This window comes from Haematobia irritans, chromosome 1 (genome assembly GCF_050003625.1).
Source record: "Haematobia irritans isolate KBUSLIRL chromosome 1, ASM5000362v1, whole genome shotgun sequence".
Lineage (NCBI taxonomy): Eukaryota > Metazoa > Arthropoda > Insecta > Diptera > Muscidae > Haematobia > Haematobia irritans.
The window spans coordinates 10,480,280-10,500,730 of NC_134397.1; the positions used below are offsets into that span (position 1 = coordinate 10,480,280).

Here is a 20,451-nt window from a genome sequence, read left to right on the forward strand (position 1 = left end):
AATTAAAAATGTTTTTCTTTATTTTAAGGGAAATTTGCCTTACTTCAAAAATCTACAACTTCAGCAGAGAAACGCAAAATTTCAAGATTTGTGTCCTAAATTTAATGAAAAAAAAATTTTTGAAGCAAGGATTATAAACTTTCTTTTTAATTAAAATATCATTGTTTTGAAGAATTTTGTCCTTAGCATTGCGTAAATTTTGAGTCTTAAAATTTAAGTTGCATAATCTTCCATATTAGGTCAATATTTTTTTCAGTGAAGTTCATAATTGTATATAGCCCCCATATAAGCGACCACCATATATCAATTCTGTCTCTCTACGTACCGTGCAAAAGTCCATATCGATTCGTAATTATTTGGGGACTTACCTATACATACCTTTTTTGTCTGATATATACCACGTATGGACTAACTCACAATTTAGAAAACGATGTTAACAAGTTTTAAGATACCACAACCCAAGTAATTCCATTGTAGATGACAGTCTTTCGTAGAAGTTTCTATGCAATCCATGGTGGAGGGTACATAAGATTCGGCCTGGCCGAACTTACGGCCGTATATACTTGTTTCAGATTGGATGTAGCACTTTTTCGACAAAATTTAAACGATTTGTACCATTTTATGAATTCTTACTCCGTTTTTAATAAAAAAATAAATAAAAAAATTATTTAAAATGAAATAAAACAAGTATATACAGCCCTAAGTTCGGCCGGTCCGAATCTTAAATACCCACCACCATGAACCAAATATTAGGGTTTCCTTTGAAATTTCAGGAGGGCTTGAGGACTTGAGGACACTTCCCGAAGATAAATTTAAAGATTTCACCTATGAGGATTATATCAGATTCTGGATTTATAAGAACCATTTTTGTTTGAGTTTTAGAGGAATCATTAATATTTATTGTAAGTGTGCAAGAAAATTATAAAATAACGTCTTGATTTGAAATCTTAAATCTGTAGAAGTAAAATCTGGAAATTTTACATTGAGTTTCAAGCAATTTTCATGATCAGTGCGCCTTCTACACCCTCAAGAAGTGAAGTCGGTCTATATGGAGGCATTACCAAATGGACCGATACAGACTTAATCCGATACACGTTTTTGTGAGCCTAAAATACCAGAATATTTACAATTTCAGGCAAATCAGATAAAAACTACGGTTTCTAGAAACACAAGGAGTTAAATCGGGAGATCGTTCTTATGGGGGCTATACTAAAATATGGACCGATACTCACCGTTTTCGGCACACCTCTTTATGACCCGTAAATACCTCTAGATTTCCAATTTCAGGCAAATAGGATAAAAACTTCGGATTCTAGAAGCCCAAGAAGTAAAATGGGGAAATGGGTCTATATGGGGGCTATACCAAAATATGGACCGATACTCACCATTTTCGGCACACCTCTTTATGGTCCTAAAATACCTCTAGATTTCCAAATTCAGACAAATTGGATAAAAACTACGGTTTCTATAAGCGCAAGACCCCAAATCGGGAGGTCGTTTTATATGGGGACCATACCAAAACATGGACCGATACTCACAATTTTTGGCACACGTATTTGTGGTCCTAGAATACCTCTAGATTTCAAATTTCAGGTAAATTAAATAAAAACTGCGGTTTCTATAAGCCCAAGAAGTAAAATCGGGAGATCGGTCTATATGGGGGCTATACCAAAACATGGACCGATACTCACCATTTTTGGCACACCTCTTTATGGTCATAAAATACCTATAGATTTCAAATTTCAGGCAAATTGGATAAAAACTTCGATTTCTATAAGCCCAAGACCCAAAATCGGGAGGTCGGTTTATATGGGGACTATATCAAAACCTGGACCGATATAGCCTATCTTCGAACTTGACCTGCCTGCAGACAAAAGACGAGTTTGTACAAAATTTCAGCACGATTGCTGCATTATTGAAGACTGTAGCGTAAATACAACAGACAGACGGACGGACATCGTTATATCGTCTTAGAATGTCTCCCTGATCAAGAATATATATATACTTTATATAGTCGGAAATCGATATTTCGATGTGTTACAAACGGAATGACAAACTTATTATACCCCCGTCACCATTCTATGGTGGTGGGTATAAAAATTAAAATTACCCATTAACAAGTATATACGGCCGTAAGTTCGGCCAGGCCGAAGCTTATGTACCCTCCATCATGGATTGCGTAGAAACTTCTTCTAAACACTGCCACCCACAATCGAATTACTTAAGTTGCGGTAACGCTTGCTGATGGCAAGGTATCTTAAAACCTCCTAACACCATCTTCTAAATTGTATGTAAGTCCATACGTGGTATATATTAAATCAAAAAAGATCGATCCAATACGTATATAATTCAGTTTGACAAAGTAGACATAAAATTTTGACAAAATTTTCTACAGAAATAAAATTTTAACAAAATTTTCTATAGAAATAAAATTTTCACAAACTTTTCTATAGAAATAAAAATTTTCACAAAATTTTCTATAGAAAGAAAATTTTGACAAAAATGTCAACAGAAATAAAATTTTAACAAAATTTTCTATAGAAATAAACTTTTGACAAAATTTTCTATAGAAATAAAATCTTGGTAGATTATTTTTGGCTCGATTTTCTATAGAAAGAAAATTTTTACAAAAATGTCTACAGAAATAAAATTTTAACAACATTTTCTATATAAATAAACTTTTGAACAAAATTTTCTATAGAAATAAAATTTTGACAATGATGAAAATTTTATTATGAACCGAATAAAATTTTAACAAAATTTTCTCTAGAAATAAAATTATGACAAAATTTTCTATAGAAATAAAATTTTGGTAGATTATTTTTGGCTCTAGTGGCAACCATGATTATGAACCGATATGGACCAATTTTTGTGTGATTGGACCAATTTTGGTATGGTTGTTAACGACCATATACTAACACCACGTTCCTAATTCGAACCGGATCGGATGAATTTTGCTCCTCCAAGTGGCTCCGGAGGTCAAATCTGGAGAACGTTTTATATGGGGGCTATATATAATTATGGACCGATATGGACCAATTTTTGAACGGTTGCTAGAGACCATATACCAATACCATGTACCAAATTTCAGCCGGATCGGATGCAATTTGCTTCTCTTTGAGGCTTCGCAAGCCAAATCTGGAGATCGGTTTATATGGGGGCTATATATAATTATGGACCGATGTGGACCAATTTTTGCATGATTGTTAGAGACCATATACCAACACCATGTACCAAATTTCAGCCGGATCGGATGAAATATGCTTCTCTTAGAGGCTCCACAAGCCAAATCTGGGGATCGGTTTATATGGGGGCTATATATAATTAAGGACCGATATGGACCAATTTTTGCATGGTTGTTAGAGACCATATACCAACACCATGTACCAAATTTCAGCCGGATCGGATGAAATATGCTTCTCTTAGAGGCTCCACAAACCAAATCTGGGGATCGGTTTATATGGGGGCTATATATAATTATGAACCGATGTGGACCAATTTTTGCATGGTTGTTAGAGACCATATACTAACACCATGTACCAAATTTCAGCCGGATCGGATTAAATGTGCTTCTCTTAGAGGCTCCACAAGCCAAATCTGGGGATCGGTTTATATGGGGGCTATATATAATTATAGACCGATATGGACCAATTTTTGCATGGTTGTTACAGACCATATACCAACACCATGTACCAAAATTCAGCCGGATCGGATGAAATATGCTTCTATTAGAGGCTCCACAAGCCAAATCTGAGGGTCCCTTTATATGGGGGCTATACGTAAAAGTGGACCGATATGGCCCATTTTCAATACCATCCGACCTACATCGATAACAACTATTTGTGCCAAGTTTCAAGTCGATAGCTTGTTTCGTTCGGAAGTTAGCGTGATTTCAACAGACGGACGGACGGACGGACATGCTTAGATCGACTCAGAATTTCACCACTACCCAGAATATATATACTTTATGGGGTCTTAGAGCAATATTTCGATGTGTTACAAACGGAATGACAAAGTTAATATACCCCCATCCTATGATGGAGGGTATAAAACTATGAAAAAACCCCAAGTTATAAAAAAATTGAATTAAAAGAACTTCCTGTGTAATTGAAATAAAGATCATCTTTGGGAGTGCATCTTTTGGAAGTGCTTTTAAAGTTGTGCCTTTGGAAGAACTTCCAAATTTTGTTTGCTGGGCATTGTTACCAAAGACACCAAGTGTCTATCTCGTCTCCTTCTGGGTGTTGCAAACATATCTTATAATACCCTGTTCGACAGTGTGTTGGCCCAGGGTATAAAAATAGATTAAAATTCAATTTAAGAAAATCGCGTTCTCAACAAAAACAAAACCGACATTTTGCCCTTATTAGTAGAATAACCATAAAGTCAAGCAATTTGTCCTACTACGTTCAGACTATGCTCGAAATCTGCTTTTTGGCATTTATTGGCCACTTGAATTTATGTTGTGGATGATGGGGTTAACTCTCAAATTGATGCTGTTTTGCATATGAAAAGTTCTCATTTTTATTGAGTCTACATCACATTTTCCTTTCGCCAAACGTTGGTAAAATATTTCAATACCTGCCAGTTTTATTAAATCACATCTATTAGTTAGTAACTTTAATGGAAACTTACTTGCATTTTAAAATATTAAAAAAATCATGACATGTGATAACATACTTGTATTTATTCTTCTTTCTTCCATTTCAACTTGATTTTAAAATCAAATGAATTGTGCAGGCGTTCGATTAGAAAACAAGAGAAGAGAAATTCATTCAACATTCGCCTCTCACTTTGTCTTTTGTAATGGCTTGAGTAAAAGAGTAATGCTTGGGTTAATAAACACTCAATCTTTATCACCCATTTCAGTCATCGTTGTGAGTTAAAACAGTTTGGATAGAAGAAACGGAACGGAAGGAATAAAAGAGTACGTTACTATAAATTTGTGAAATATTTTGTGTATCTATTGGGAAGAAAAATCAACATACAAAGAAACCAAAAATAACAAACTAGAAAATCTTGAAATAATAGTGACTTATTCAAATTATTTATGTGTAGTTTCATCGAAAAACAAAAGTGTTTTACATCATATTAAGAAGAATTGTATGAAAAAAACCGTCAAAGTTGTGTGGTTAAAACCAAAGACAATAAGAATGTAGAAAATGGGAATTTTGGCTTACGTCATATCAACCATTGCATTGGCGGCGCCAGCATCATAATTGTTTATGATTTTTAGTATTTGCAATTATTGGCTGATAAGCTTTATTTATTTTTAACGAAATAATGCTATTTTTTGCAAATTAAATAATTATATTTTCCCGCTTGTTCCAAGTTATGTCCTGCTCTCAATTTCCTTTTTATTTGTTTTTTATTGTTATTATTTGCATCGACCGAAAACATGTAAACGACAAATAGCGCCCTCAATGGTTTGATATTCTCCGCAGCCAAATTCCCATTCATGTATTTAAAAAGACAAAATTTTATATATTTTGCCATGTATACCGGTACACAAAATATAATTGTGCCCATTTTGCACTTGTAATATAATGTTTTGGTTTGGATAACGAGCATAGTACCAGCCTTAATGCTGACAATGAAGTCGAACAATTTTTGCCGGCGGAAGCCAGTACAAACTATCGTGCTCTGCAGTGGTGGCTTAGCGGCCAAGCTGATACAATTTATTTTATGGCGATTTCGATTGGGAAAAAAGGTGCAACATTTTCGAAATTGATTGCAAAATATCAAGGACACTATCTTAGATTTTGGATCCCGTGTCCCTCACAATATTATGAATTAACAATAACTTTGGAATGACAATATCATTTGGGCGAAAAAACAATGGGGCAAAAAGTAGTGTAACACCAAGGCAACATATTTTTTTCGAAACGAAAACGCCCTTAGTCAGAGGCTTTGGTAGTACTACGAAATAGCACCATATATTAATACCATCCGATTTTCGTATAAAGTCGGACTAAACGAGATAACTCAACAAAACCACTAACAATGGAGAAAATTTGACATTCAATACACTTCCCAACCTTTGTTATATCCCCACCATAGAATGGCGGGTATTTTAACATAGTCATTCCGTTGGTAATAATTGATCTAAGACCCAGAATAAACACCCAGGGTAGGACTTTGATCACCCCTAATATCGAAGCAAAAAAAAATTTAGAAGTACTTCTAAAGGCACAACTTTAAAAGCACTTCCAAAAATGTTCTTCCAAAGATGTTCATTATTTTAACTACACAGGAAGTTATTTTAATTCAATTTTTTATAACTCGCTTTTTTCATATTTTTAAAGGGCAATTTTAACTTTTTTTATACTCTCCACCATAGGTATATTAACTTTGTCATTCCGTTTGTAACACATCGAAATATTGCTCTAAGATCCCATAAAGTATATATTTTCTGGGTCGTGGTGAAATTCTGAGTCGATCTGAGCATGTCCGTCCGTCCGTCCTTACGTCTGTTGAAACAAGCTATCGACTTGAAACTTGGCACAAGTAGTTGTTATTGATGTAGGTCAGATGGTATTGCAAATGGGCCATATAGGTCCACTTTTACGTATAGCCCCCATATAAACGAACCCCCAAATTTGGCTTGCGAGGCCTCTAAGAGAAGCAAATTTTATCCGATCCGCCTGAAATTTGGTACATGGTGTTAGTATATAGTCTCTAACAACCATGCAAAAATTGGTCCACATCGGTCCATAATTATATATAGCCCCCATATAAACCGATCCCCCGATTTGGCTTGCAGAACATCTAAGAGAAACAATTTTCATCCGATCCGGCTGAAATTTGGTACGTGGTGCTAGTATATGGTCTCTAACAACCATGAAAAAATGGTCCACATCGGTCCATAATTATATATAGCCCCTATATAAACCGATCCCCCGATTTGGCTTGCAGAGCCTCTAACAGAAACAATTTTCATCCGATCCGGCTGAAATTTGGTACATGGTGTTGGTATATGGTCTCTAACAACCATGCAAAAATTGGTCCATATCGGTCCATAATTATATATAGCCCCCATATAAACCGATCACCAGATTTGACGTTCGGAGCCTCTTGGAAGACCAAAATTTATCTGATGCAGTTGAAATTTGGAACGTGATGTTAATATATGGCTTCAAACACCCATGCAAAAATTGGTCGATATCGGTCCACAATTATATATATATGCCTCATATAAACCGATTCCCAGATTTGACCTCCGGAGCACCTTGGAAGAGCAAAATTCTTCCCATTCTGTTGAAATTTGGTACGTGGTGGTAGTATATGATATTTAACAACCATGTGAGTTGAAATTTGTGGATGGCAGTCTTTCGTAGAAGTTTCTACGCAATCCATGGTGGAGTGTACATAAGATTCGGCCTGGCCGAACTTACGGCCGTATATACTTGTTGTTTCAAATATGTTAAAAACAGAGTAAGGATTAATAAAATGGTAAAAATTATTGCAATTTTGTCGAAAAAATTTCTAAATTCATTCTAGAAAAATTACGAAATTTTGCAAATATTTAAGGTCAAGGGTTTCAGACAAGCGTCAGAATGCATTAAAAATCATAAAAAATTATAAAAATTAATTATTTGTCAAAATATCACAAAATTTTTTCATTCACATCCAAAACACTGAATTCGGCTCACACCTAAAGAAGTGATGGATGTTCAGTGCAAAGGCTGTTGAAATGGTGGACATCCCTCCCATGACAATCTCAAGTTAAATTCATCGCTTTTGCGCCAATTTTGCACTTCTTCCGGATCCAAAAAGAACATTTTCACTACTTTTTTGGCAAAGCTTTTTTTGCTGGGATGTTTCAAGAGCAAACTGTTATTTTTGGACTGTTATTTTGGACATTGTATTCGCAAAACTATTGTTTTCTTTAGAAACATACACATGGTTTTATTTGTACTGGGTATTCCGACTGGGACAAATTAATGCTGGGACTTCGATATGAAGTAAATTATTAAAAAAGCTTCAACTTCGGTTAATCAGCCTCTTGACACCGAGACCGATTCGTTGGCGACTATCACTTTTTGGCCGAATGCCGAAATTCTCAGTCGATCTAACGATGTCCGTCCGTCCCTTCGAAACACGTTATCTATACTTGGCACAAGTAGTTCTTATTGATGTAGGTCAGGTGGTAATGCAAATGGGCCATATCTGACAACCTTTAGGTATAGCCCCCATATCGGGAGCCACAGTGATGCAATGGTTAGCATGCCCGCCTTGCATACACAAGGTCGTGGGTTCGATTCCTGCTTTGACCGAACACAAAAAAGTTTTTCAGCGGTCGATTATCACACCTCAGTAATGCTGGTGATATTTCTGAGTGTTTCAAAGCTTCTCTAAGTGGTTTTTGCAATGTGGAACGTCGTTCGGACTCGGCTATAAAACGATGGTCCCTTGTCATTGCGCCTAACATGGAATCGGGCAGCACACAGTGATAAGAGAGAAGTTCACCACTGTGGTATCACAATGGACTGAATAGTCTAAGTGAGCCTGATACATCGGGCTGCCACGTAACCTAAACTAGCCCCTACATCAAATAAACCTACCCCCAGCCTACCCGTCTCACTACCAGATCACTCTGGACACACCCCATCCTTGTCGCAGCGTTCCTTGATCTGGCTACCAGCTGAACTACACAAGCCTAGAACAAAATGGATGAAACTACATTAAAAAACTGTTATAACAACAACAACCCCCAGATTTGGCTTGCAGAGCCTCTTGGATGATCGAATTTCATCCGATCCGGTTGAAATTTGGTATGTGGTGTAAATATATGCCCTCTAATAAGCATGCAAAAATTGGTCCCGTAATTAAATGTAGATCCCATATCAACACATCCCCAGATTTGACTTGTGGAGCCTCTTGGAGGAGCAAATTCCATCTGAACCGATTGAAATTTGATACATGGTATTAGTATATGCCCAGCAGTCTATGGGCAATAACAACCATGCAAATTTGGTCCATATTCGTTCTGCACTTGCCTGATCTTAGTTGGGTCAAAACTGCCCTGGTAGGCCGTGGTGGTCTCCTTCCTCTGGTGGTCGAACTCCGAGAACAGAAGTTCAGCTTTAGCTACAGTATGTTATTCTCGTAAATCCTTTTCTGACCATTCTGGTTTTGCTGTCTGATATAGTAGCTCTATTTGGTAACGCGATCTTGCCATTTATTCTTATAGAAAATTTTGTCAAAATTCTAATTCTAAAGAAAGTTTTGCCAAAATTCTATTTCTTTAGATTATTTTGTCAAAATTTTATTTCTATAGAGAATTTTGTCAACATTCTACTTTCTTAATTTTTTTTTTTTCAAAATTTTTGTTTCTGTAGAAAAATTTGTCAAAATTTTATTCTATAGAGAATTTTGTCAAAATTTTATTTCTATAGAAAATTCGGACAAAATTTTATTTCTACAAAAACAATTTGTAAAAATGTTTTTCTTATAGAAATTTTGTCAAAACTTTATTTTTATAAAAAAAAAATTACAACTTTACTCTTATAGAAACTTTTGTAAAATTTTTATTTCTATAGAAAATTTTGTCAAAATGCTATACTTATAGAAAATTTTGTCAAGATTTTATTTCTATAGAATTTTTTTTCAAAATTTTATTTCTACAGAAAATTTTGTCAAATTTTATTTCTATAGAATATTTTGGCAAAATTTTATTTCTATAGAAAATTTTGTCACGATTTTATTTCCATTAAAACAAAATTTGCAAAACTTTTATTCTTATAGAAAATTTTGTAAAAATTTTATTTTTACAGAAAATTTTGTCAAAATTGTATTTCTTTAGAAAATTTTTGCCAAAATTTTATTTCTATAATTTATTTTTTTTTTCAAAATTTTATTTCTATAGAAAATTTTGTCAAAATTGTATTTCTACAGAGAATTTTGTCAAAATTTTATTTCTATGGAGCATTTTATCAAAATTCTATTCCTATAATTTTATTTTTCAAAATTTTATTTCTATAAAAAATTTTGTGAAAATTGTATTTCTATAGAGAATTTTGTCAAAATTTTATTTCTATAGAGAATTTTGTCAAAATTTTATTTCTATAGAGAATTTTGTCAAAATTTTATTTCTATAGAAAATTCGGACAACATTTTATTTCTACAAAAACATTTTGTAAAAATTTTATTCTTATAGAAAATTTTGTGAAAACTTTATTTTTATAAAATAATTTTTAAAACTTTTATTCTTATAAAAAATTTTGTAAATTTTTCTTATAGAAAATTTTGTAAAAATTTTATTTTTACAGAAAATTTTGTCAAAATTGTATTTCTTTAGAAAATTTTTGCCAAAATTTTATTTCTATAATTTTTTTTTTTCAAAATTTTATTTCTATAGAAAATTTTGTCAAAATTGTATTTCTATAGAGAATTTTGTCAAAATTTTATTTCTATGGAGAATTTTGTCAAAATTTTATTCTTATAGAAAATTTTGTGAAAACTTTATTTTCATAAAAGAAATTTTTAAAACTTTTATTCTTATAAAAAATTTTGTAAAATTTGTATTTCTATAGAAAATTTTGTCAAAATTTTATTTCTATAGAAAATTCGGACAACATTTTATTTCTACAGAAAGTTTTGTCAAAATTCTATTTCTATAGAATATTTTGTCAAAATGATATTTCTATTAAAAATTTTGGGAAAATGTAATTTCTATAAAAACATTTTGTAAAAATTTTATTCTTATAGAAAATGTTGTCAAAATTTCATTTCCATAGGTTATTTTGTCAAAATTTTACTTCCATAGGGAATTTTGTCAAAACTCTATTTCAATAAAATATTTTGTACAAATTTTATTTCTATAAGGTAGTTTGTCAAAATTTTATTTCTATATTTTTTTTGTGTTTTTTTTTTTCAAAATATATAAAATTTTTTTTTCTATGGAAAATTTTGTCAAAATTTTATTTCTATAGAAAATTTTGTCAAAATTTTATTTCTATAGAAAATTTTGTCAACATTTTATTTCTACAGAACATTTCTGTATTTCTATAAAAACATTTTGTAAAAATTTTATTCTTATAGAAAATTTTGTAAACATTTTATTTCTATAGAAAATTTTGTCAAAATTTCATTTCTATAGAAAATTTTGCCAAGATTTTATTTCTATAAAAAAATTAAAACTTTTATTCTTATAGAAAATTTTATTTCTACAGAAATTTTTTTCAAAATTGTGTTTCTTTAGAAAACTTTGCCAAGATTTTATTTTTATAGAAAATTGGACATTGGAACATTTTATTTCTAGAGAAAATCTTTTTAAAAATTTTATTTCTATAGAATATTTTGTCAAAATGTTATTTCTATAGAAAATTTTGGCAAAACTTTATTTTTATAAAAAAATTTTTAAAACTTTTATTCTTATAGAAAATATTTTAAAAATTTTATTTCTTTAGAAAATTTTGCCAAAATGTTATTCTTATAGAACATTTTTTCAAAATATTAATGCTATAGAATTTTTTTTCAACATTTTATTTCTATAAAAACAAAATTTGTTAAAACTTTTATTCTTATAGAAATTTTTTTAAAAATTTTGTTTATTTAGAAAATTTTGTCAAAATTTTAATTTTATAGAAAATTTTGTCAAAATGTTATTGCTATAGAAAATTTTTTCAAAATTTTATTTCTAGAACTAATTTTGTCAAATTTTATTTTTATAATTTTTTTTTTTGGCAAAATTTTATTTCTATAGAAAATTTTGTCAAGATTTGATTTCTATAAAACAAAATTTGCAAAACTTTATTCTAATATAAAATTTTGTAAAAATTTTATTCCTACAGAAAATTTTGTCAAAATTGTATTCCTTTAGAAAATTTTGTCAAAATTTTATTTCTATAGAAAATGTTGTCGAAAGCTTATTTCTATAGAAAATTTGTGAAATATATCTTAGTTGGAGACGAATAGTTTGTAAAATCTACCAAAATTTTCAGAATTCTACTAATCTACTAAACTGTAAAAAATCTACCATTTTTGGTAGAATTCTACCAATTGTAGAAAACGTGCCTAAGGTCCTCAGGCTTCTACCGCGGGGTTTGTCACAGATTATAATGACATGAGGAGACGACTTGAAAACGCTGTCCAATGTAGCTCTGAAAATTTTGGGGGTAGTTTATAATAGGAATTGATTCGCCATCGTCTGAGTACTTCTCACATCCATGTAGTGAATTCATGTAATTCATAGATTCATGCAGAATTGAATGTCAATATCAAATCTGAAACCAAGTAGCGGGGTACGAAACTCTCAAATAGAAATTTCAGCTAAAGAATATAAGAAGTAAGGGAATAACGGAATACAATCACTGCAAACGTATGTCTGAAGAGCAAAATTGGCCTAGGTATAGCAGCCTAACATCTGCAGACGAAACTCGGTAGCAATGGTTGATATGACTTTCTAGAAACCGGGAATCTTGGAGGAAACCCAACCAACTTGCAATTTAGCAGAAGAAGTTTTAAGATATCTTTCCATTGGCAAGTGTTACAAGAAGCCAAGTAATTCGATTGTGGATGACATAATCTTTTGTAGAACCTACTAAGCACCTTTTTGACATTTGAAATGTCAAAAAGTCAATGTGCAAACCTTGATAAAGCGAGTGGAAACGCAGTATAAAAATCAAATTCAGTAATAGTTGACAAAACCAAGTGAAATTTACAGTCTTTTTCTGTATGTCGAACGAGCTCTATCGGTTGACTGAAATGCATAGAAACAGCTGATTTTTGGTTATAAATTCAGCTGTTTGTCTCCATTTCAGTCGATCGATAGAGCTCGTTCCACATACAGAAACAGGCTGTTACACTCAACTGTAGAATTCAGTACATGTGTATAGCCTGATACCTCATGCACTCCAAATCCACTTTTTGTAGATTTCGAGCCTAATGTCAATGGGCTATAAAATTCCCAAATATGTCACCATTAGATTCCTAACTACATTACAGCAAGAATTAATAAATGAAACCTTTGAATTTGATTTTTTTTTTTTGTTCCTTAAACATCACTCAAAATATTAAGATACCTACAGTGAGATGCTATTTTCTTCTCTCTCCCTCTCTTTCTATTTGTCTCAACTGTTTACAAGAGTTTGGGCTAATAAACACTCATTCTACGTCAACCAATTCAGTCATCGTTGTGAGTTATAGCAGTTCAGTTGGAAAATTCGGAAAGGAGGAAAGAGTACGTTAATACAAATTTACGAAAAAATTTTGTGTATCTAGTGACAATAAAAATTCTAAAAAAACCTATTAAATATCATGAAATAATAGTGAATTTTATAGATTATTTGTGTAGAAATTTTTTATGTGATGTTTTATATTCGATAAAGAGGTTTTGCAAGCAAAATTAATACACAGAAAGACATATAAATGGTGATGATATAATCAATGATGGTGACGTCATCAACCGAATAATGATGACTAAAAGAAAAAATACTTATTTTAAGAAGAATTTTTGGAGTTGAGAAATACTCCAAAAAAGATATGAAAATCTAAAATCATCAAACCTTAACAAAAGTAATCTAACATTTTCATTTATAGTTGAAGATGGCAGCCTTTGTTTTCCATAAAGTATAGCTATCTACCATAAAAAAGCTCTTTAGCCAATATGTTATTGGTTGAAGCAGGACGGAAATGTTTTGGCTCACAAAGTTTATTCTATTTTTTAAAATGGATTTCTTAAAGATGCGATGTTACTTACTAAAATCCTAAGCATTTGTGAAAAAAGCAAATTTTTAGTTGTTATCGTATATTTTTCCTTGTTTAATGGGTCTGAAGAAGAGCTTGTGCGCAATTTGCCAAATTATATTCCAATGCCAACACACAAGAAGAGAGAAACGCCGATAAAATAGCTGCTGGTAATAACGGCGTAAAGTTGAGAGGAAACGAAGGCCACGTGTTTCCCAGCAAAAACTCTCATTACCCGGTAATCTTGTAGGTAAGCCTATTTAAAAATTAATAACCACTTATTAATTGGCATCGCTTCGGATTACATTTACATACGCATGTCCTAGGAGGGAAGTACTTCTTCCCAGGCATACTATCGGCCATAAAATAAGTAGTGCATTTAAAGCATATAATCACCTAATATGTAATGACTTATTCGTAGATACACCAAAACTTGCAAAATAGCCACTTATTGTCTCAGGCAACCAAATCTCGAAAATATTGATTTCTATCGCCGATTACAATGGATCAAAATATGGCGAGTGGTGCTGTAATAGGAGAACTACTTGAATAGAAACGAATATTGTATAAATAAACAAAAATTCTAATAAATAATCTAAATAAGATTACACTCAAATTAATTTCACACTTAAAATAGAAATAAATGTAGGTTGTTTAAGGTAGTTGGATTCGTGAATTACGATACAATATATCCAATAGCCAATTCACATAAGGTTCGAAATCTACTAAAAGTGGATTTTAAGTCTCTTTTTTATAAGGCAAATGACATTTGAAATTTTGGAAGTGTAATGTGAATGAGGTATAAGAAAGCATTTATTTAAAGCATAATATGATAATGTCATTAAACACAATTATTATGAAATATTTGTGATAAAAAATTCCTAACGGAAAAATCTTCAGAATTACCGTTACATTACATATTCTTTTTGATTTTTTATGTAAGTGCTCGATTATGTGAATAATTATATTAACTACAACTGCCTAAAAATTTGAGAATAACAATTCGAAAATTACCGAGAAGTATTTATTTTTGTCATTACAAGTTAGTCATTATAACTCGCCGCAATGTAATGCAACGTGTAATGACAGCTTTACTCCTGGTAATGTCAATTGTAATGAGATGTGGTTACCTAGTTTTTGCTGGGTTACTACATTGATGTCGACTAACGGTTGACGAACATTATTACACGTAGTACAAACTGAGCCTGTGGATAATTTTCTCTATTTATTGTAGACATTGGACAAAAAAAATAGCTGGCTTTATTCAACGTTGACATAACTTGAAATTTTCTTCAGTCCGCATAATCAAATTATAATTAAAAACAAGTATATACGGCCGTAAGTTCGGCCAGGCCGAAGCTTATGTACCCTCCACCCATTAGCGTAGCTAGACAATTTTCCTAGGGGGGGCTATAGCCCCCCTAGCTAAAAATTTATGGACTGAACTTATAGGTTCAATTAATGTTTTATTTCATAAAATTTAATAAAAAATTAGACATCAAAATAACTCGTCAATTAATTTATAATAAAGCAACTAAAAGTAGTTCCACACTTTTCCCAGAAAAAAAAAATTGTGAGTTGTTCTAAAGTACTTCCAAAAATGTCCTCAATTATTTTAACTACACAGGAAGTTTTTTTACTTGATTTTTTTCATATTTTAATGTGTAATTTGTTGTTTTCTTTTTTTTTCAAATAGTTTAAAAAAAGAGTAAGAATAAATAAATTGGTACAAATTATTCAAATTTTGCCACCAAACTGCTAAATCCATTATAGAAAAATCGATAATTTTGGAAATTGTTCGAGGAAAAACGTTTCAAACAAGCGTCAGAATGCATTAAAATCATAAAAACAATATAAAAATTATTTATTTAGGAAAATATCACAAAATATTTTAATTCACATTCAAAACACTGAATTCGGATCTCACATTAAGAAGTGATGCAAATTCATAGCAACGGCTGTTGAAACGGTGGACATTTGTCCCATGACAAGCTCATATTACATTCATTGCTTCTCCGCCACCACTTCTAGACCAAAAAGAACATTTTCACTACTTTTTTGGCGACGCTTTTTCGCAGCATTATTAAGATATTAATTTATGAAAAAATAGTTTTAATATCAATTACTATTTGTTTAATTAAATTGACTAAACTAAATCAATCATAAGTTCAACCACAGCTTTATTTCATAAATATCTGACTTGAAACATTGCCATCGGCAACTGCTACCACAACCCAAGTAATTCGATTGTTCATGAAAGTCTTTAGCGGAACTTTGTGCGATTGTATATACTTGTTTAATTTTTATAAAAATTAAAAAAAACTATTGACATTTATTTAAAAATGGAAAATCATAAATAGAGTTTCAAATTCTGGGGGGGCTAAAATTTTTCTGGGGGGGTCTAAGCCCCCTCCCCAGAGGCCTTCCTACGCTTATGCCTCCACCATGGATTGCGTAGAAACTTCTACTGAAGACTGTCATCCACAATCGAATTACTTGGGTTGCGGTAACACTTGCCGATGGCAAGGTGTCTTAAAACTTCCTAACACCGTCTTCTAAATTACAAAGTAGTTCATACTTAGTATATATTAAACTAAAAAAGGTCGTTTAAATAAGTATATAATTAAGTTTAAAGTTTCTTTAGAAGTAAAATTTAGAAAAAATGTTCTATAGAAATAAAATATGGAAAAAAAATTTCTATAGAAATAAAATTTGGAAAAAATTTCTATAGAAATAAAATTTTGACAAAATTTTCTATAGAAATAAAATTTTGACAAAATTTTCTATAGAAATAAAATTTTGACAAAATTTTCTATAGAAATACAATTTTTACAAAATTTTTTATAGAAATAAAATTTTGACAAAATTTTCTATAGAAATAACATTTTGACAATGTTTTCCATAAAACTAAAATTTTGGTAGATTATGGCTATATATAACTATAGACCGTTATAGACCAATTTTGGCATGGATATTAACGGCCTTATACTAACACCACGTTGCAAATTTCAACCGGATCGGATGAATTTTGCTCCTCCAAGGGCTATATATAATTATGGACGGATATGGACCAATTTTTGCATGGTCATTAGAGAACATATACCAACACCATGTACCAAATTTCAGCCGGATCGGATGAAATTTTCGTTTCTTAGAGGCTCCGCAAGCCAAATCGGGGGATCGGTTTATATGTGGGCTATATATAATTATGGACCGATATGGACCAATTTTTGCATGGTCATTAGATAACATATACCAACACCATGTACCAAATTTCAGCCTGATCGGATGAAATTTTCGTTTCTTAGAGGCTCCGCAAGCCAAATCGGGGGATCGGTTTATATGGGGGCTATATATAATTATGGACCGATGTGGACCAATTTTTGCATGGTCATTAGAGAACATATACCAATACCATGTACCAAATTTCAGCCGAATCGGATGAAATTTTCGTTTCTTAGAGGCTCCGCAAGCCAAATCGGGGGATCGGTTTATATGGGGGCTATATATAATTATGGACCGATGTGGACCAATTTTTGCATGGTTCTTAGAGACCATATACTAACACCATGTACCAAATTTCAGCCGAATCGGATGAAATTTGGTTCTCTTAGAGGCTTCGTAAGCCAAATCGGGGGATCGGTTTATATGGGGGCTTATGTAATTATGGACCGATATGGACCAATTTTTTCATGGTTGTTAGAGACCATATACTAACACCATGTACCAAATTTCAGCCGTATCGGATGAAATTTGGTTCTCTTAGAGGCTCCGTAAGCCAAATCGGGGGATCGGTTTATATGGGGGCTATATGTAATTATGGACCGATATGGACCAATTTTTGCATGGTTGTTAGAGACCATATACTAACACCATGTACCAAATTTCAGCCGGATCGGATGAAATTTGCTTCTCTTAGAGCAATCGCAAGCCAAATTTGGGGGTCCGTTTATATGGGGGCTATACGTAAAAGTGGACCGATATGGCCCATTTGCAATACCATCCGACCTACATCAATAGCAACTACTTGTGCCAAGTTTCAAGTCGATAGCTTGTTTCGTTAGGAAGTTAGCGTGATTTCGTGTAACTTGTTAACCCAATAGTTGCACCGATGTTCCATCCAGAAAATCTAATCAGTTGCAATCGCGTCGGTGTTGCCAGATTGTATTTGGATAAAGTGACGTTTCCTCGATTAACAATATTGTGATTAATTTTTCGCAAAACGTGAAATTAAAAGCCGTAAAGTGTCATAAATAATCACGACAAATATTTATCACTATTTATATATTAACAATTTAACAATTCACTTGTTCTCTGTGATTGTTTTTAAACAGCTGATGCCATTGTGTTGTACATTTTTGGACATGTTTTCTTTCAGTCCGTCACCGCTTGGGTACACGGTTGCGATTCGTGCTAAGATAATCTACTAAAATTTGAAGCAAAATTTTACGATAATTTTATTTCTATAGATAATTTTGTCAAAATTTTATTTCTATAGAAAATTCAATTTTATAGAAAATTTTGACAAAATTTTATTTCTATAGAAAATTTTGGAAAAAATTCAATTTTGTAGAAAATTTTGACAAAATTTTATTTCTTTAGAAAATGTTGTCAACATTTTAGTTCCAAAGAAAATTTCGTCAAAATTGGCAACCACAATGAAATCTACATGAATCCGTGAACGCCCATGGACGAAATCGTGAACATTCCGTTTTGATTTTTTATAAACGTTTCCGTTTCATTTTGACAACTTCCGTTCACGATTGTGAAACGCAAGTTTTTCTATTAGTTTATGGATTTTTTAAATAGATTGTTGTTAGATTATTAAAGATTTTCTACTTTGAATAATTGAAGTTTATTACACCCAATTTTGAATTTTCTTAACATTCTCTTAAAATGCTATTAAATAATTAAATTTTCTCAATGAAAAAAAAAAAATAATTTGAAATTTATTTTAGCCAATTTTTAATTTTCTTTTCTCTTTTTTATTTTCAGCGCTCCTTCAGCACTTCCTCAATTGCGATGGCAAAGATACAAAATAAGCCTATGGCATTGGACCTTTTATGACCATAGTAGCTACTATTGTGAAAGGGGATCAAGGGAGTTGTTCACCACTCCAAGTCGACTCATTATACGATTCAGTAAGGCGCAGCACACACACTGGCGTCCCTCCACGCGGTGATCCCCGGGCAACGTCAATCAGACGAGTTTGACGGCGAAAATGAGCGGCGTATGAGAGAGAGAGAGATAAGGAATCTCTCTCTCGACTACAGTCAACGTTGAGACATCAACACGAATCAAATCGTATTCCAGGAAACAGTCCGGAACAGCCCATATATACATATTAGGTTGATGACTGGAGTCGCAGCTATTTCCTCACACAAATGAGGAAATAGTTGCAAACTAGAACGTTATCTAGATGACAACGTTATCTGGATTACATTCTATTGTCAGCACCGCAGTACACGCGGTTTCATAAACATCCTCTTTCAACGAAGGAGAGATGTATCGAAGATCAATTCTGGATAAATTTTCGATCTTTCAGCCAACACTACAATATCTTATATTGTAGTTAAGTAGGTGATTCCACCTACTATCGGAGTATTGCTAAAAGAGGAATATCTTTCGATTAAACAGGATCCTGACTGTAATTATTGCTACTGCAGAAAGGGCAAAATAGTTCAGGTAGGGATTTCGGTTTATTGGCTGAAGTAGTCGGAAAAATGTCAAGCAGAATTATGTCATCATGATGGTGAAAACGAGACGTTTGCTAACAACATGCAATAATGGAAGCTATTTAACGATTAACAATCGTCAATTTGTTCACTACGGGATGAAACCATCTCGCAGGAAGGGCCTAGTGCACGGGCCCCTCTTTATTGCTACAAACAACTCAATCGAAACGAAGAGTCACATGAGCTCACTAACAGTGAGCTCGTCTTTATCATAACAAGAACCAAAAAATAAAAAAAATAAAAAAATATGTAAAACCCAAAAAAAAAAATTAAAAATCAATAAAAAATAAAAAAAAATGTTATACCTTCCATTCTATGGGTGGAAGGTATAACAAAAAAAACAACTCTGTGTTTTCAATTCAAACGCCGATAGAATAGGGAGAATTTTTTTAAATGATGTTTTATGAAAACTTAATCCAGGGATTGAAGGATTTATTAACATTTGATTAAACAAATATCATTTCTTAAAGATTTTTATCAAAATTTCATTTCTATAGGAATTTTTAGTCCAAATTGCATTATTATAGGGGATTTTCTCAAAATTTAATTTGTATAATAAATTTTGTCAAAAGTTCTTTCTATGGGAAATTCTGTCAAATTTTCATTTTTATAAGAAATTTTCTCAACATTTTATTTCTATAGGAAATTTTCTCAAAATGTCCCTACTATATCATTGTTTATTAAAATTTCATTTCTGTACCGACTTTTGTCAAGATTTCATATCTATAGGAATTTTTAGTCCGAATTTGATTTCTATAGGAATTAATGTCAAAATATCATTTCTCTAAAAAATTTTTTCAAAATTTCGTTACTATAGGAAAATTTCATTTCTATAAGAAATTTTGTCAAAATGTAACTTCTATAAACAAATTTTTCAAGATTTCAAAACTATAGGAATTTTTAGTCCGAATTTGATTTCTATCGGAATTATTGTCAAAATATCATATCTCTATGAAATTTTGTCAAAATATCATTTCTATCGACAATTTTGTCAAAATTTCGTTACTATAGTAAAATTTCTCAAAAT

General features: G+C 32.0%; 1 long non-coding RNA gene across 1 annotated transcript; it reads left to right on the plus strand.

Moving 5' to 3' along the window:
* Nucleotides 1–12,160: 12,160 nt before the first annotated feature.
* LOC142220192 (uncharacterized) lies at nucleotides 12,161–19,768 on the plus strand. Its single transcript, XR_012717842.1, has 2 exons — nucleotides 12,161–13,183; nucleotides 18,685–19,768. It is a non-coding gene; the product is annotated as an uncharacterized LOC142220192 (long non-coding RNA).
* Nucleotides 19,769–20,451: the final 683 nt, after the last annotated feature.